Source organism: Marmota monax, unplaced genomic scaffold (assembly GCF_021218885.2).
Source record: "Marmota monax isolate L192 unplaced genomic scaffold, Marmota_monax_Labrador192_F-V1.1 WCK01_AAM20220418_F8-fsc00052, whole genome shotgun sequence".
Lineage (NCBI taxonomy): Eukaryota > Metazoa > Chordata > Mammalia > Rodentia > Sciuridae > Marmota > Marmota monax.
In genome coordinates, this window is record NW_026693473.1 from 3,068,790 (window position 1) to 3,083,011 (window position 14,222).

General features: G+C 36.2%; 1 pseudogene; it reads left to right on the top strand.

Annotated features, from left to right (window-relative positions):
- Positions 1-6,723: 6,723 nt before the first annotated feature.
- LOC124101720 (protein yippee-like 2) lies at positions 6,724-8,835 on the top strand (annotated as a pseudogene).
- Positions 8,836-14,222: the final 5,387 nt, after the last annotated feature.

Below are 14,222 nucleotides of genomic sequence, written 5' to 3' on the forward strand. Positions count from 1 at the left end.
TATCTGAGCCTTTCCTGTCTGATATTCCTTAAATTTGGGGTGAAAATAATTGGATTCTTGAGATGGACATCCAGAAACAGGAAGCATTCAGAACCCAAATAGACAGTATCAAAAAAGAACCTCTCCATGACACATTATGATTGAAATGCCTGACATACAGAACAAGGGTAAAAATTTTAAAAGCTTCAAGAGAAAAAGGTCACATTTAGAGTCAAGCCAATCAGAATTACTTCCAATGTATCAGCACAAATTCCAAAATCCAGGAGGGCTTGAAATGATGTGTTCTAAGTCCTGAAGGAAAATAACCATCATCCAATATTGCTATGTCCAGCAAAGATATCTTTCAGAATCTAAGAAATAAAAACCCTCCAAGATAAGCAGAAACTAAAAGAATTCCTGACTATTAATTTCACACTATAGAAAATACTTACAGAAGTATTCTACACAGGAGAAATCTAAACCCAGCCTCAGAGCTCACAAGTTAACAAATCTCATTTGAAAAGTAGCTTAAAAATGAGAAACAGTATCAAATTAAACATTTTAAATAAATGAAAATGGCAGAAATTAATAAACATCTTTCTATAATAACATTGAATGTAAATGGTCTCAACACTTCAATGGTCTCAACTCTCTGAAAGACATAGACTGCTAGAATGGATTAAAAAACAAGACTCAACTATATGTTCTTTACAAGAAAGGATAGACTGATAAACCATGAAAATGGAGTCCCAAAACAAGCTGGAGTAGCTACTGTCATATCTAACAAAGTAGACTTTAATCCAAAATTAATCCAAAGAGACAAAAAAGTTCACTTCATACTGGTAAAGGGAATTATTTGACAAGAATATATAATGATAGTAAATATTTATGCTCCAAATATTTGTGCACCTAATTACATAAAACAGACAATACTCAAATTAAAGACTCAGATTCCAGTGTAATATTACTAGATGGTTTCAACACATCTCACTCATGAATAGTTAGGTCATCCAGACATAGACTCAGTAAAAACTCATTGGACCTGAAAAAAGTAAATGAAAGGAACTTAACATACATCTATAAAATATTTCATCTAGGGGCTAGGGTTGTGGTTCAGTGGTAGAGAGCTTGCTTAGCATGTGTGAGGCACTGGGTTCGATTCTCAGCACCATGTAAACAAGTTAAATAAACAAAATAGAGTTATTGTGTCCAGCTACAACTAAAAAAAATTTTTTTAAAAATATAAATTTCATCCAACAACAGCCAAATATACTTTCAGCAGCTAATAGAACCATCTCCAGAATAGATCATATTTTAGGCCACAGAGCAACTCCAGCAAATAAAAAAAATAATATAATTCCTTGCATCTTATCAGATCATAATGGAATGAAATGAAAAATAAACATGAAAAACTACAGAAACTATATAAACACACAGAGGTTGAAAAATACATGTTTGATTAATGAATGGGTGATAGAAAAGTCAAAGAAAAAATTTTAAAAATTGTTAGAGTCAGCCAGGTGCAGTTGCACATGCCTATAATCCCAGCAGCTTGGAAGGCTGAGACAGGAGGATCTTAAGTTCAAAGCCAGCCTCAGCAAAAATCGAAGTGGTAAGCATCAGTGAAACCTTGTCTCTAAATAAAATACAAAATAGGGCTGGAGATGTGGCTCAATGGTTGAGTGCCCCTTAGTTCAATACCCTGTACCCCCTCCAAAAAAAATTCTTAGAATCAAACAAAAATAATGATACAACATATCAGAACCTCTGGGACACTATAAAGGCGGTTCTAAAAATAAAGTTTATAGCTATGCATGCCAAATAAACAATGATGCATCTTAGGGCCCTTGAAAAACAAGAACAAACCAATTCTAAAACCAGTAGAAGGAAGGAAATAATTTAAAATCAAAAACAATATTGTTGAAATTGAGACTAAAAAGAAAATACAAGGGATCCTTGAAACAGTGGTTCTTTGAAAATATAAGATTAACAAGCACTTAACCATACTAACCAAAAGAAAAAGAGAAGACTCAAATTAATAAAATTAAAGATAAAAAAAGAGAAAGCACCACAGATTTTACAGAAATCCAGAGGAGCATTAGGGACTATTTTGAAAACTTACACTTCAATAAATTGAAAATCTAGAAGAAATGGATACATTTCTAGACACAGATGACATGCCAAAATTGAATCAAGAGGACACAGAAAACTAAAACAGACCAATAACTAGCAATGAGATAGATGCAGTGATTAAAAGCCTTCAAACAAAGAAAAGTTCAGGACCAGATGAATTCTTCGCTAATTTCTACCAGACTTTAAAAGGAAAACTAATGCCAATGATCCTTAAATTATTTCATGAAATAGAAAGGGATTAAACACTTCCAAATTCATTCTATGAAACTACTGTCCCATTCATATCAAAACTAGGTAAGGACACATTAAGGAAAAAAAAAAAAAAAACTACAGACCAATATCCTTGATGAACTAAGATGTAAAAATCTTTGACAAAATGTTAGATCATGTTCAACAACATATTAACATATTAAGATTGTACATCATGACCAACTTGGTTTTATCCCAGGGGGAAGGGATGGTTTAGCATACACAAATCATTAAGTGTAATGCAATGTAGGCGTCACTCTCGGTTTGCAGCTAGCAGCTACTAGCAACTCAGAGTGCTTGAAAAACTATGCTCATACAGGCTTGACAGGAACACCTGCAGGATCCAGCCGTTTGAGAAACCACATCCTCAGTGATAAGGCCCCTTTCATAGGGACAAAGACCCTACTAATCTGCCTTCCACCACATAACAATATTTATGATTGTTGGCTTCTAGATGTTGTATAATCTGCTTTGCTTGTGTGTCCGGTCCGGCAGGACACATCAACGTGGGCAGCGAACCTAGATGGGGAGGAATGAAGGGACAAGAGACACGAAAGGTGACAGCAAGACAAAAATTCTGATCAAGCTGCAAACTTTTATTGTTCACACAGGGGTATTTATATGCTGGGGATGGGGAAGCTCTCTAATCAACAATTGCTGGATGTGGGTGGTAAAACTGCCAGGTGCAAGATGTCTGATGATCCTGATAACCGCAGGATGTTCCAGGGAGATAGGTAGCTGCAGGATGCCTCCCAGGCAGGATGTCTCCCAGGGGGCTGTCAGGCTAATCTTTGAAGGAGAATTTCCTTCTAGTCCCCGACACTTGTGTATGATTGGAGGATGCACCCTAACCGAGCTCAATATCAGTTGTATTCATTTCCATAATAAATGAACTTGCTGGACGTCTTGCTGGACATCTGCTGCCATGGGATTAGATCCTTATCTCTCACCCTGTCCAAAAGTCAACTTAAGTAGATCAAAGACCTAGGAATGCAACCAGAAACTATGCAATTCCTAGAGGAAAACAGAGTCAGCCCTCTAACATGTAGGCATAAGCAACAATTTTATCAATAGTACCCCTAAAACTCAGGAAATAAGGCCAAGTTAATGAATGGGATGGCATCAAGTTAAAAAGCTTCTGCACACAGCAAAGAAAACAAAAAAAATGTGAAGAAAGAAGAAAGAACCTAAAGAATGGAAGAAAATCTTTTCTAGCTACTCTTCTGATACAGGATTAATATCCAGACTATATAATAAGTCAGAAAACTTAACCCCAAAACCAACAAATAACCTAATTAATAAATGGGAAAATTAACACTGTTTGAAAGAAGAAATATAAATGGCCAACAAATATATGAAAAAGTATTCAACATCATTAGCATTTATGGAAATGCAAATCAAACTAGACTGAGATTTCAACTCACTCCAGCTAGGTGGCAGCTATCAAGAATACAAAGAAGGCTGGGTGCGGTGGTGCATGCCTGTAATCCCAGTAGCTTTGGAGACTGGGGTAGGAGGATTGCAGGTTCAAAGCCAGCCTCAGCAGTTTAGCAAGGCTATAAGCAACCTAGCAAGACCCTGTCTTAAAAAATAAAAAGGGCTGTGGCTGGGGCTCAGTGACTAAACACTCTTAGGTTCCATTGCTGGTACAAAAAAAAAAAAAGAAAGAAAAGAAAAAGAATACAAACAATAATAAATGCTGGAGAGGACACAAAGAAAAAGGAACACTTTGTAGTGTTGGTGGGATTGTAAGTTAGTACAACTGCTATGGAAATCAGTATGGAGGTTTCTCAGAGACTAGAAATGGGACCACAATATGATCCATCTATACCACCCCTTGATATTTATCCTAAAGAATTAAAATGATCATAATATAGTGATACATGCATACCCAATTCATAATAGCCAGACTGTGGAACAAGCCTAGATGTCCATAAATGGATGAAAGGATAAATAAGATTTGTTACACACACACACACACACACATCCATTGTGAGATATATACACTATATATCTGATGGATTTAGATATAAAAATCTTTGATTAAAATGTTAGTAGATCATGTTCAACAATACATTAAGATTGTACATCATGACCAACTGGGTTTTATCCCAAGGATGTGTGTGTGTGTGTGTGTGTGTGTGTGTGAGTGTGTGTGTGTCTATCTCACTATAGAGATTGGAGAGTCACTTAAAATTGAGTTTCACTTAAAGCATTTATGTTTCCTCCATGTTTTTCATAGATTGAGAGTCCATTTCTTTTTAAGGCTGAATAATATTCCATGTTTGAGTGTACCAGTTTATTTATCCATTCACCTACTGAAGAACATCTTAGTTGTGCTGGAAATTAATTAAGCAAAATAAGCCAAATGCAAAGTCAAGGCTCATGTGTTTTCTCTTGGGTGGAAGCTGAAGAAGAAAAAGGAAAAGAAAGGTGTGCAGTCGTGCTAGTCTCATAAAAATCAAAGGGAGAGCTGTAGAGGAAAAGAAAGGGACCAGGGGAAGGGAAAGAGGAGAGAAAGGGAAATACTGGGGGATGATATTAGCCAAATAATATCATTATATCATGTGCATGAATGGATATGTAACAAGAAACCCTACCATTATGTACAACTCTAATGCACCAATTAAAAATGTGGGAAAAAATAAAATACTTTAATTCTTGATAAAACTAAATTAATTTAGGATAAAGTCATTAAGTGTTGAGATAATTAATGTTTATTTTTATAATATCCTTGAATTTGGGAGAAATTAAAACTATTTAATTATAATTAGAAGTCACTGACCAGCAGGTTCCTTTTAAAATATTTTAGAGAAGTTTTAAGTTCACAGCAAGATTGAGCAAAAGGTTTAGAAACTTCCTATGTCCTCTGACCCCACTGTCAATATCCTATACAGAGTGATGGTATCTTTGTTGTAAATGATAAACCTGCATTATACATCATCATCACTCAAAGTTCATAGTTTACATTAGGATTTAGTCTATGTACATTTAATGGATTTTTGAATGGATTTTGACACATGTATTTTTGATGCATGTAATAACACAGAGAATAATTTCACTGTCCCTAAAAATCTTCCATGCTCTGCCTACTCATCTCTTTCTCTTTAAACCCTGGCAAACACTGATCTTTTTACTGTCTCCATAGATTTTTCTTTTCCTGAATGTCATATATTGGAATCATAAAATATCTAGCCTTTTCAGATTGGCTTTCACTTAAAGCATTTAAGTTTCCTCCATGTTTTTCATAATTGAGAGCTTGGTACATTCACCTACTGAAGGATATTTTAGTTATGCTGGGAGTGGTGGCACATGCCTGTAATCCCAGCAGCTCAAGAGGCTGAGGCAGGAGGATCACGAGTTCAAAGCCAGCCTCAGCAACTTAGTGAGACACTAAGCAACTCAGTGAGACCCTGTCTCTAAATAAAATACAAAATAGGGCTGGGGATGTGGCTCAGTGGTTAAGTGCCCCTGGTTCAATCCCTGGTACCAAAAACTGCTTCAAGTTTTGGCAATTAGGAAATAAAATTTTATTCCATTTCACCTCCTACCATTGAAATTCCTGTAGTTGTTTTTGAAAAATTCTTATGTTTTGGTTTTAATCTTTCCTTTCTCTCTTCTTTCCTTTCTCTAGAATACATTCAGCTAATCTATCTTATTTTTATTTCTGTTTTATATAATACTTAGTTTCTTGAGAACTACATTTATTATAATAAACTATCATTTATTACATAACTAAAGCAAGCTCATACATTCAAAGTAACTAGAAAACATACTTTTTATTTTAATATATAAATGCAAATTATAATAGTTTTTACTGAAAGTTGTTAGACTGAGAATCTTTTTATTAGCATTGACTTTATAAGAAATGAGTATGTGGTGATATGAGCTAGAATGCTAGCTACATAATGTACACCATGTTCTCAAAGTTTACTTCCTGAAACCCAAACAGCTTATTTTCTTCTGTCCTTGATATTTCCCCGATAAGTGAAGAATTCTTAAAGTCCATTTTTATAAATTCAATACCTAGTATGTCAGTATTCTCTATATCTTCAAGGGTGTGTGTATATATATGTGTGTGTACATATACATACACACACACATAGAGGAATAAAATTGTATTTTCTGTGCTTCTGTATCTCCTTTTTTTTGATGCACGTATTGAGAGTTTGTACATTATACAAGACCTAACACATATTTATAAGCCCATACTCCTTTAGTTTGACCTGTTCTGAATGGTTTGATTAAATTCATAAGCATACAAGCAGGAAAAGTAAGTTGGTTACTAAAGAACAAAAATCAAAGGGTTTTGAGCTACTCTGCAGCACTAAAAGTATAAATATAATAATGTTTCATCTGCACATGGGTATGAATGTGATGTATGAATTATGTATTCATGAAATGCTATCCATAGTTTGGTAAGGAGGCACTCTTAGACATGTCAGAATTCAGGAATTAGATTGCACACACATCATTCCTATAATGATTAATTTAGCAATTTCCAGTTTATTAATAAATGAGTCAAAATGAAGAACTCAAGAACGGGTAAAACGTGTAATTTTTAAAAGCCAATAACTTCGAAATTTCAATGACTGACATCTTCTCTGTCCCCAGAAGGATACTCATTCAATTCGAAGGAGTAGGTGACACTCATGCCCAGGAACATTTTAAGCAGAATCTTTGATGTTGGCCAGAGCTTAGCCTGATTATTCTGAGGTAGCAATCCTAGTTGGGTAACCATATTTTGGGATAAAGCTATATATGCAACAGAGTTCATGGATAACTCACACACTTCTGACCAACCCTGAGACTACATGTGGGTGCTTAAGACAGTGAGTTGGGAAAAAACAATTTTTTTTCTTCCTTTACTCTCAAACCACAATTTGTACAGAAGTCTTTGGTGATTGCAAAATGGGTGGTGATTTGTTTTCCTTGCCAGCAAGCAAGCCATTCTGCATCAGACACTAATTCCATTCAATTATGACACTACCTGGAGAGAGCATCAGATCCCACAGGTCAAGGACTCAGTCCCAAGACTGCCCCCACCACACACACTTCAGATGCTAATCACAAGTCACCTTGCGAAGCACCAGTGCTTCTGACTAATAGGCTATAAGTTGGGGTTCCTATTACCCACTCCTCAAGTTTGATTAATTTGCTGGAATTGCTCAGAGGATTGAGAAACATATTTCCTGGCTTATTATAAAGAATACTACAAATGGTATAGAGGAAGAGATAAATAGGAGTGGGTATGGAAGAATAGGCATGGATCTTCCATGCCCTGTCTAGGCACACCCTCTTCTAGGAATTTCACATGTTCAGCCATCAGGAAACTCACTAGATCCTGTCCTTTTAGATTATTTGTTTTGCGGGGTGGGTGGGGAGACTTCATTGCATAGGTGTGATTGCTAATAGACTGGATGAGGAAACTCAGCAGGGCCTGTCTCTTCAGATTCGTCAACATTCCTTCCTCAGGGTATATGGGGCAAGACCCTTCTGGAACAAGGAGGGTCTAATGAATTACTATCAGACAAGGTACATTTCTTTATGGCCATCTCTAAGATAACTGTAGGGGAAGATTAGAGTACATGTTTAGTTTCTATGATCCCATCTTGGGAAAGAGAAATTCTGATTTCTATGTCCTGCCTCAGGGAGAAAAAGAGCAGGTGAAAGAAGGGTAGGAGAAATTCAGAGAGAAAAAGAGAGAAATAAAGACTTGGCTTTCTGAGGCCTACATTTGAGGTCTAAAGTGCTTTAACATTATTCTATCACTTAGAAGATAACAAGGGTTTAGGGCCGGGGTTGTGGCTCAGTGGTAGAGCGCTTGCCTAGCATGTGTGAGGCACTGGGTTTGATTCCTGACATCACATTAAAAAATAAAACAAAACAAAATTAAGGTATTGTGTCCTTCTACAACTAAAAAAATTTTTAAAAATAACAAAGGTTATTTTAAATTTAAATTTTTAAAAATAACAGCCTTTACCACGGGGATTTCTCGCAGGCTGCCTTGGAGTTCAACCCTCTTTCAGCAGCGCCGGAGGTGAAGATGACAAGATTCAAGAGTTTCCAGGCATATCTGCTCCTCTGTCACAGGATCTACAGCTGCACTCACTGTAGCGCTCACATGGGCAATCACGATGGACTGTTTTCCAAGCCATTCCAAGGAAGTGAAAGAGGAGCATGCCTCTTTAACTTAGTAGTTAACATGGGCTGTGGGCCTGCAGAAAAGCAAGTGTCCCAAACAGGATGGCATACAGTTGCAGGCATTTACTGTGAAAACTGCAAAACCAACCTGGGCTAGAAATACGAACATGCTTTTGAAAACAACCAGAAATCCAAAGAAGACAAATACATCATTCAGCTAGCACACATGATCAAGAACAATGGCTGGGACTGATCAGACAGCATCTACCCAACCATCCAACTGAACATTCTACCCAAGTGTAAGACAGTGACTGAAAAGTTGGTTACATCCATTTAGGGGACTTATCATCTGGGGCATCTTCCCAAACTGATGCCATCTTTCCGGTGGCCTGATCTCTAAAATTGCTGTTTCTCTGTCTCTTCGCTTTATATATATATTTTTTTATATTGTTTTTGAGTTCATCCTGGCTTCTCTAGAGTTGGCTGAATACAAAACAATGAAAGGAAGAGATTCTTGGCTGTAGGGCTGGCTGCAGTCCATCTTGAAAAAGATCTCAGGGCCCAGGTACAAGCTGCCTGATGGTCTTTGGTCAAGAGAGCAGTGGCACCAGCATGAGGCAGAAGAAAAAGGGGGAAGTCTGAGGGTCTAAGGGGGGGGCAGGGGGCAGGAGGGTGGAGGTAGGGACACAATTGCACTGCTCCTGGAGACCTGGTAATTTTAGGCTTGAGATAATCAACTTGATTAAAAGGACAAAGGGTGGGGGAACACCTCATGACTACTTTCTTTCTTTCTGATCAAAAGTTTCTGTTTCTGATACCAAATGTGCCAGGAGAGCAAATGAGCACAAGAAGTGACCCTAATTCTAGCTGACAGGTCAAGGGCCTGGTTCTCTCAGGCTGAGTTGGGGAATGTCCTGGCATCAGTGAGTGAGGTGGGTGAAGCCCTGATGGGTTTTGAACACTGTGATTCCTCACTCAGCCTCTGGGCAATCATCTTGGCTTCCTCCTCCACTGTAGGTCAGAGAGGAGGGGACAGCCTTTTGCAATGATTGCAAGATGCAAGTAGCCTGAAGGCTTTGACCAGCAATCAAGTAAAATCAGTAATTGAGAAGAGCAGTGAACAAGAGGGACGCTGTAGCTCAGGCTCTCCTGAAGCAATATTTGAGCCATAAACATTTAAAAAGCCAGCTATCCATTCTTTTTTCTTGATCCTTAATAAGAGTAATGTTACAAAGTGGGCAGGCGGAGTAGGAACCGTGTGAGGAAGAGTTCATATTTGAACCAGTCCAGGTTAGGTGCATCTGCCCTCTCTGGATATGCAGTGATTTCAGTGGGTTCATCAATTCTTGGTGTGTAGTGTTTGGGGTGTTTTTATCCACTTCTATCATTGTAAACTGTGGAAAATGAAGACCTATGGCTTTAAACTTAGAGATAATCTTTGGTGGATTTTTCATGATCCTGGTTGTTCTTCTTGCACCTGAATGTCTAATGTGAAGAGAAATCTCCTATCATTATGATCCAGCAGTGTGGAGGGATTATATATTACAATATTAATCCCCATTATGGAAGTGGAGGAAAAAAAAGTCCCTATAATGTTCATGAGAGAAAGAGGAATTTGTTACATTGAACCAACACTTCTTTTATTTATTTATTTATTTATTTTTTAGTTGGACACAATATCATCTCTATTTTATTTATTTTTTTTTAATATGGTGCTGAGGATCGAACCCAGAGCCATAACCTCAGCACTGAACCAATATCTCTTGAAGTATATTTTAAGGGAAACAGTAATCAATATGTTTTTTGAACAATCTCTATCACTTTAATCTTGAGCAAGGCTTTAAATCAATGCTAGTCTGTACTTTTTCCCCAACGGACCTGACTTGAACAGGTTTTTAACAGGTTGAGAACTGAAATATTATTTTGTCCCACTACTGGCTAGAAAAGAAAAGAAATAAATTTTGGTATTAAAAATAAACCACGGACTGGGGATGTGGCTCAGTGGTTAAGCCCCTCTGGGTTCAGTCTCTAGACCAAACACACATACACACACACACACACACACACACACACCCTAATATCACAAAAACTCAAAAGGCCCTGATGAAAAATAAAACCTGGGAATATATGAAAACAGCATGAACTTTGAAGCATTCCCCTACACATATGGACCCATCATCTGAGGACAAAGCCTTATTGACTCAAAGTGTTGGAGCACAATCTCTGACCACTAAGAGTAATAGCTGATTCTACTTTCTAAACCTCACACAAATTCTTCTGGCCCAGAACCTTACAAAGAAAGTGATTCTGATAAGCAAAGTTTCCAGTACAAACTAAATTGACAATAACTAACACTAAAATAAAGTATCCAAGTATCTATCAACAGAAGAATGGCTAAATAAATTTTAGCATATTCATATAGTGAATCCTACCAAACATGGGTGGGGTGGATCTTGTTACAAGCAACAATGCTGACGAATCTCACAGATGTAGTATTGAGTAATATAAATCAAATACAAAAATACAGACAGAATCATTCCATTTACACGAAGTTCAGGATGGGCAAAACATATCTACGGTGATGAAAATAAAAATACTGGTTACCTTTGGAGAAGATGGTTTGACAGGAAGGCAGAAGAGAAGCAGAGGCTATTATTCTCTGCAGGAGTTCCAGCACTGAAGTGCTAGAAATTTTTTTTTCTTTTAATTTTATCTGGGTGATGGTTGTGTGAGTTGCACATATGCAAATGTTAGTGGAGTTTTACAGTTAAGGTTTGTGTACCTTATTGCAAGCTATATTTAAGTTTTAAAGTCCCACAGACAAAATCAATAGGGAAAATATTTGCAATGTAAAAGATGGCAGAACACTAATATCAATAATACACAAAAGGTCTTGCAGAATTAGAAGGAGACAAATAACTCAATAGAAAAATGGGCAAAGAAAATGAATAGGCAGTTACAAAAGTTACAAAAGAATATATTATGGACTCAGCAGTCTCATTTCTGGAATTTTGTCCTACACATGTATTTAGTGTATGTGCAGAGCTATTATTGCAACATTACTTATTATTGCAACATTACAATAGCAAAAGACCAAACTTCCATATTCATTAATTAAGGATGAGTTAAATAAACCATATTTATATATATAAATATTTATATATATATTTATATATATAAAATTCATATAGTTGGTAATGTGTCCACAGATTTATTGGCTATTTGGGTGTCCTGTTTGTGAAATATTTGTTCACATTCTTTTAACATTCTCCCATTCACTTATCTTTCTGTTAATTGACTTTTGGAATTATCTATATACTATGGGCACAAATCTTTTGATAGGTATATGTAATATGAATATTTTCTCCCACTCTGTAAATCACCTTTCCATTCTTTTTTTGTTTTTTAGTTGATAGACCTTTATTTTATTTATTTATATGCGGTGCTGAGACTCAAACTCAGTGCCTCATGTGTGCCAGGCAAGAGCGCTACCGCTGAGCCACAGCCACAGCTCCACCTTTTCATTCTTAATGGTGTCCTTTGATAATCATTCTTAATTTTAATATTGTTCAATATACCAAGTTTTTTATTTCATGGTTCTCCTGTTTTTTGTCTTATTTAAGAAATTTAGTTTAATCCACAGCTCTTATGTTTTCCTTTAAATTTTTTTTTACTTTAATATGTAAATCTGAAATCTATATAGGATTGAGTTTTTATAAGCATATCCATCCCACATGGATATCCAAATGGTGTTTATTTACTGAAAATACAATCATTTCCCCTATTGTTGTGCGGGATCACTTTTGTTTTAAATAACACGTGTGGATCTTTGAACTCTATTCTATTCCATTAATTGCCTTGTCTGTCTTTGTGTCACTGTTGTAACTACCATAGCTTTATAATAGGTCAAAGGTTGGGTAGAAGTCCTCCACAATTATTCTTTCAAGACTGACTTTGCTACCCTTGGCTTTTTTCAGTTCCACATGGATTTTGTGGAAATGGCAGTTTCAAATTTCAAATTGCCATTTCCATACTCACAGAACTTGTAACTTTGTGTGAAAACCATAGGTTGATTTGAGGAATATGACATCTTTACAATTTGAGCCTTCCAAATCATGAGAATGGTTTGTCTTCGTTTATTTAGAATTTCTTTAATTTCTTTCAGAAACATTTTATAGTATTTTAAAAAAATTTTTTTTAGTTGTCAATGGACTTTATTTATTTATATGTGGTGCTGAGACTCGAACCCAATGCCTCACACATGCTAGGCAAGCGCTGTACCACTAAGCCACAACCCCAGCCCTATTTTATAGTATTTAGGGTTGTTACTGAATATCTTTTATTACACTTATTCCTACATATTTTTATACTATTAGAACTGATTAATTTTGTCAGTCCCCTTGTCTATTTCTTTGTTGCTGATATTTAAAAACGATTTTGTGTGTGCTGATTTTATATTCCAGGACCGTGTTAAACACACTTCCTTTTTGCCTCTTCTCTCCAACTATGTTGATAACTATCATATAAGAGCTTCAATCTCCTTTCTTTTTAAAAATTTTTTAAAATACTTTTTTTAGATGTTGATGGATCTTTATTTTATTCATTTATTTATAAGTGGGGTCGAACTTGGTGCTTTGCACATGCTAGGGAAGCACTCTACCACTGAGCCACAACCCCAGGTCTTCAATCTCCTTTCTACATATAACTATAAAACTTCACTCTGATATTACAATCATTGAGGCCACAGATACTCTTTACTTTTATGGGATATTTAATTCTAATATTTAGATTGCTCCACTTTTATTGTCTTTTGTGTTAGAATGAGTAAACTATTCCTATCTGGGAAATGCTGTCTTCTTTATTCTTCTATCTTATGGCAACTTACCAAAAATAATAAGATATAAGAGGCACCCTGATATGATATAAAGGTCTTTAGACTGTGCTTTGGGAGCCTGAGACTCTAGTCCTTCATCCTTCCACTGAGAGTTCCTCTGAAATACCATTCAGGCTACAATAGGAGACAAATTTAAGACCAGTGTTTCCCAAATTCCTGGCTTGAGGATCAGTAGTGGTGCTTATTAAAAACTTTAGTCAGATCCCTATTGAGATTTACTGACTTAGAATTTTCAAGGCAAAGGCAAATATGCAATATTACTCAAACTGATCTTGTTAGGGAATTTTCGTTTACAAAGAATAAAATAAAGATTCCATTCACTTTTGATATTTGATTCTATGAATACTATCATTCTGTTGCCATAATCAAAAGAATTTCATCTGAACAAAGGAGTGTCAGAAAAACCAATGATCATTCTCTGAAGTTTGGTATTTGGGGTCTTCTGCGAACAAATGAATTGGCGCGTTGCATACAGGTGCTATTTCACCTATTCTGCAGGATCAAATGTCATTGTTGAGGTACAAGACCAGTGCAAGGGAAGCCATGGACAGAATTAGATCATTAAGGCACCTGCTATTTCTACTTGACTTATAAATTCTGACTGCTTCTTTGTTTTGCAGAGTCCTTAGCCAAACTAGGTCTATTCTTCCTAAAAGAATAACCAAGACTAATCATTAATGCTACAGTCAGAAATGAAGTTGTATTATTCTATGGGTAAAGGTTGGTGGGAGAGAGAGGAAATGACGAGTATAAAAGAAGCTAAGAAAACATGGTCAAAGTCTGAGTTAAAGTTTAGAGAGAAAAAGAACTTTTTGGTTGATAA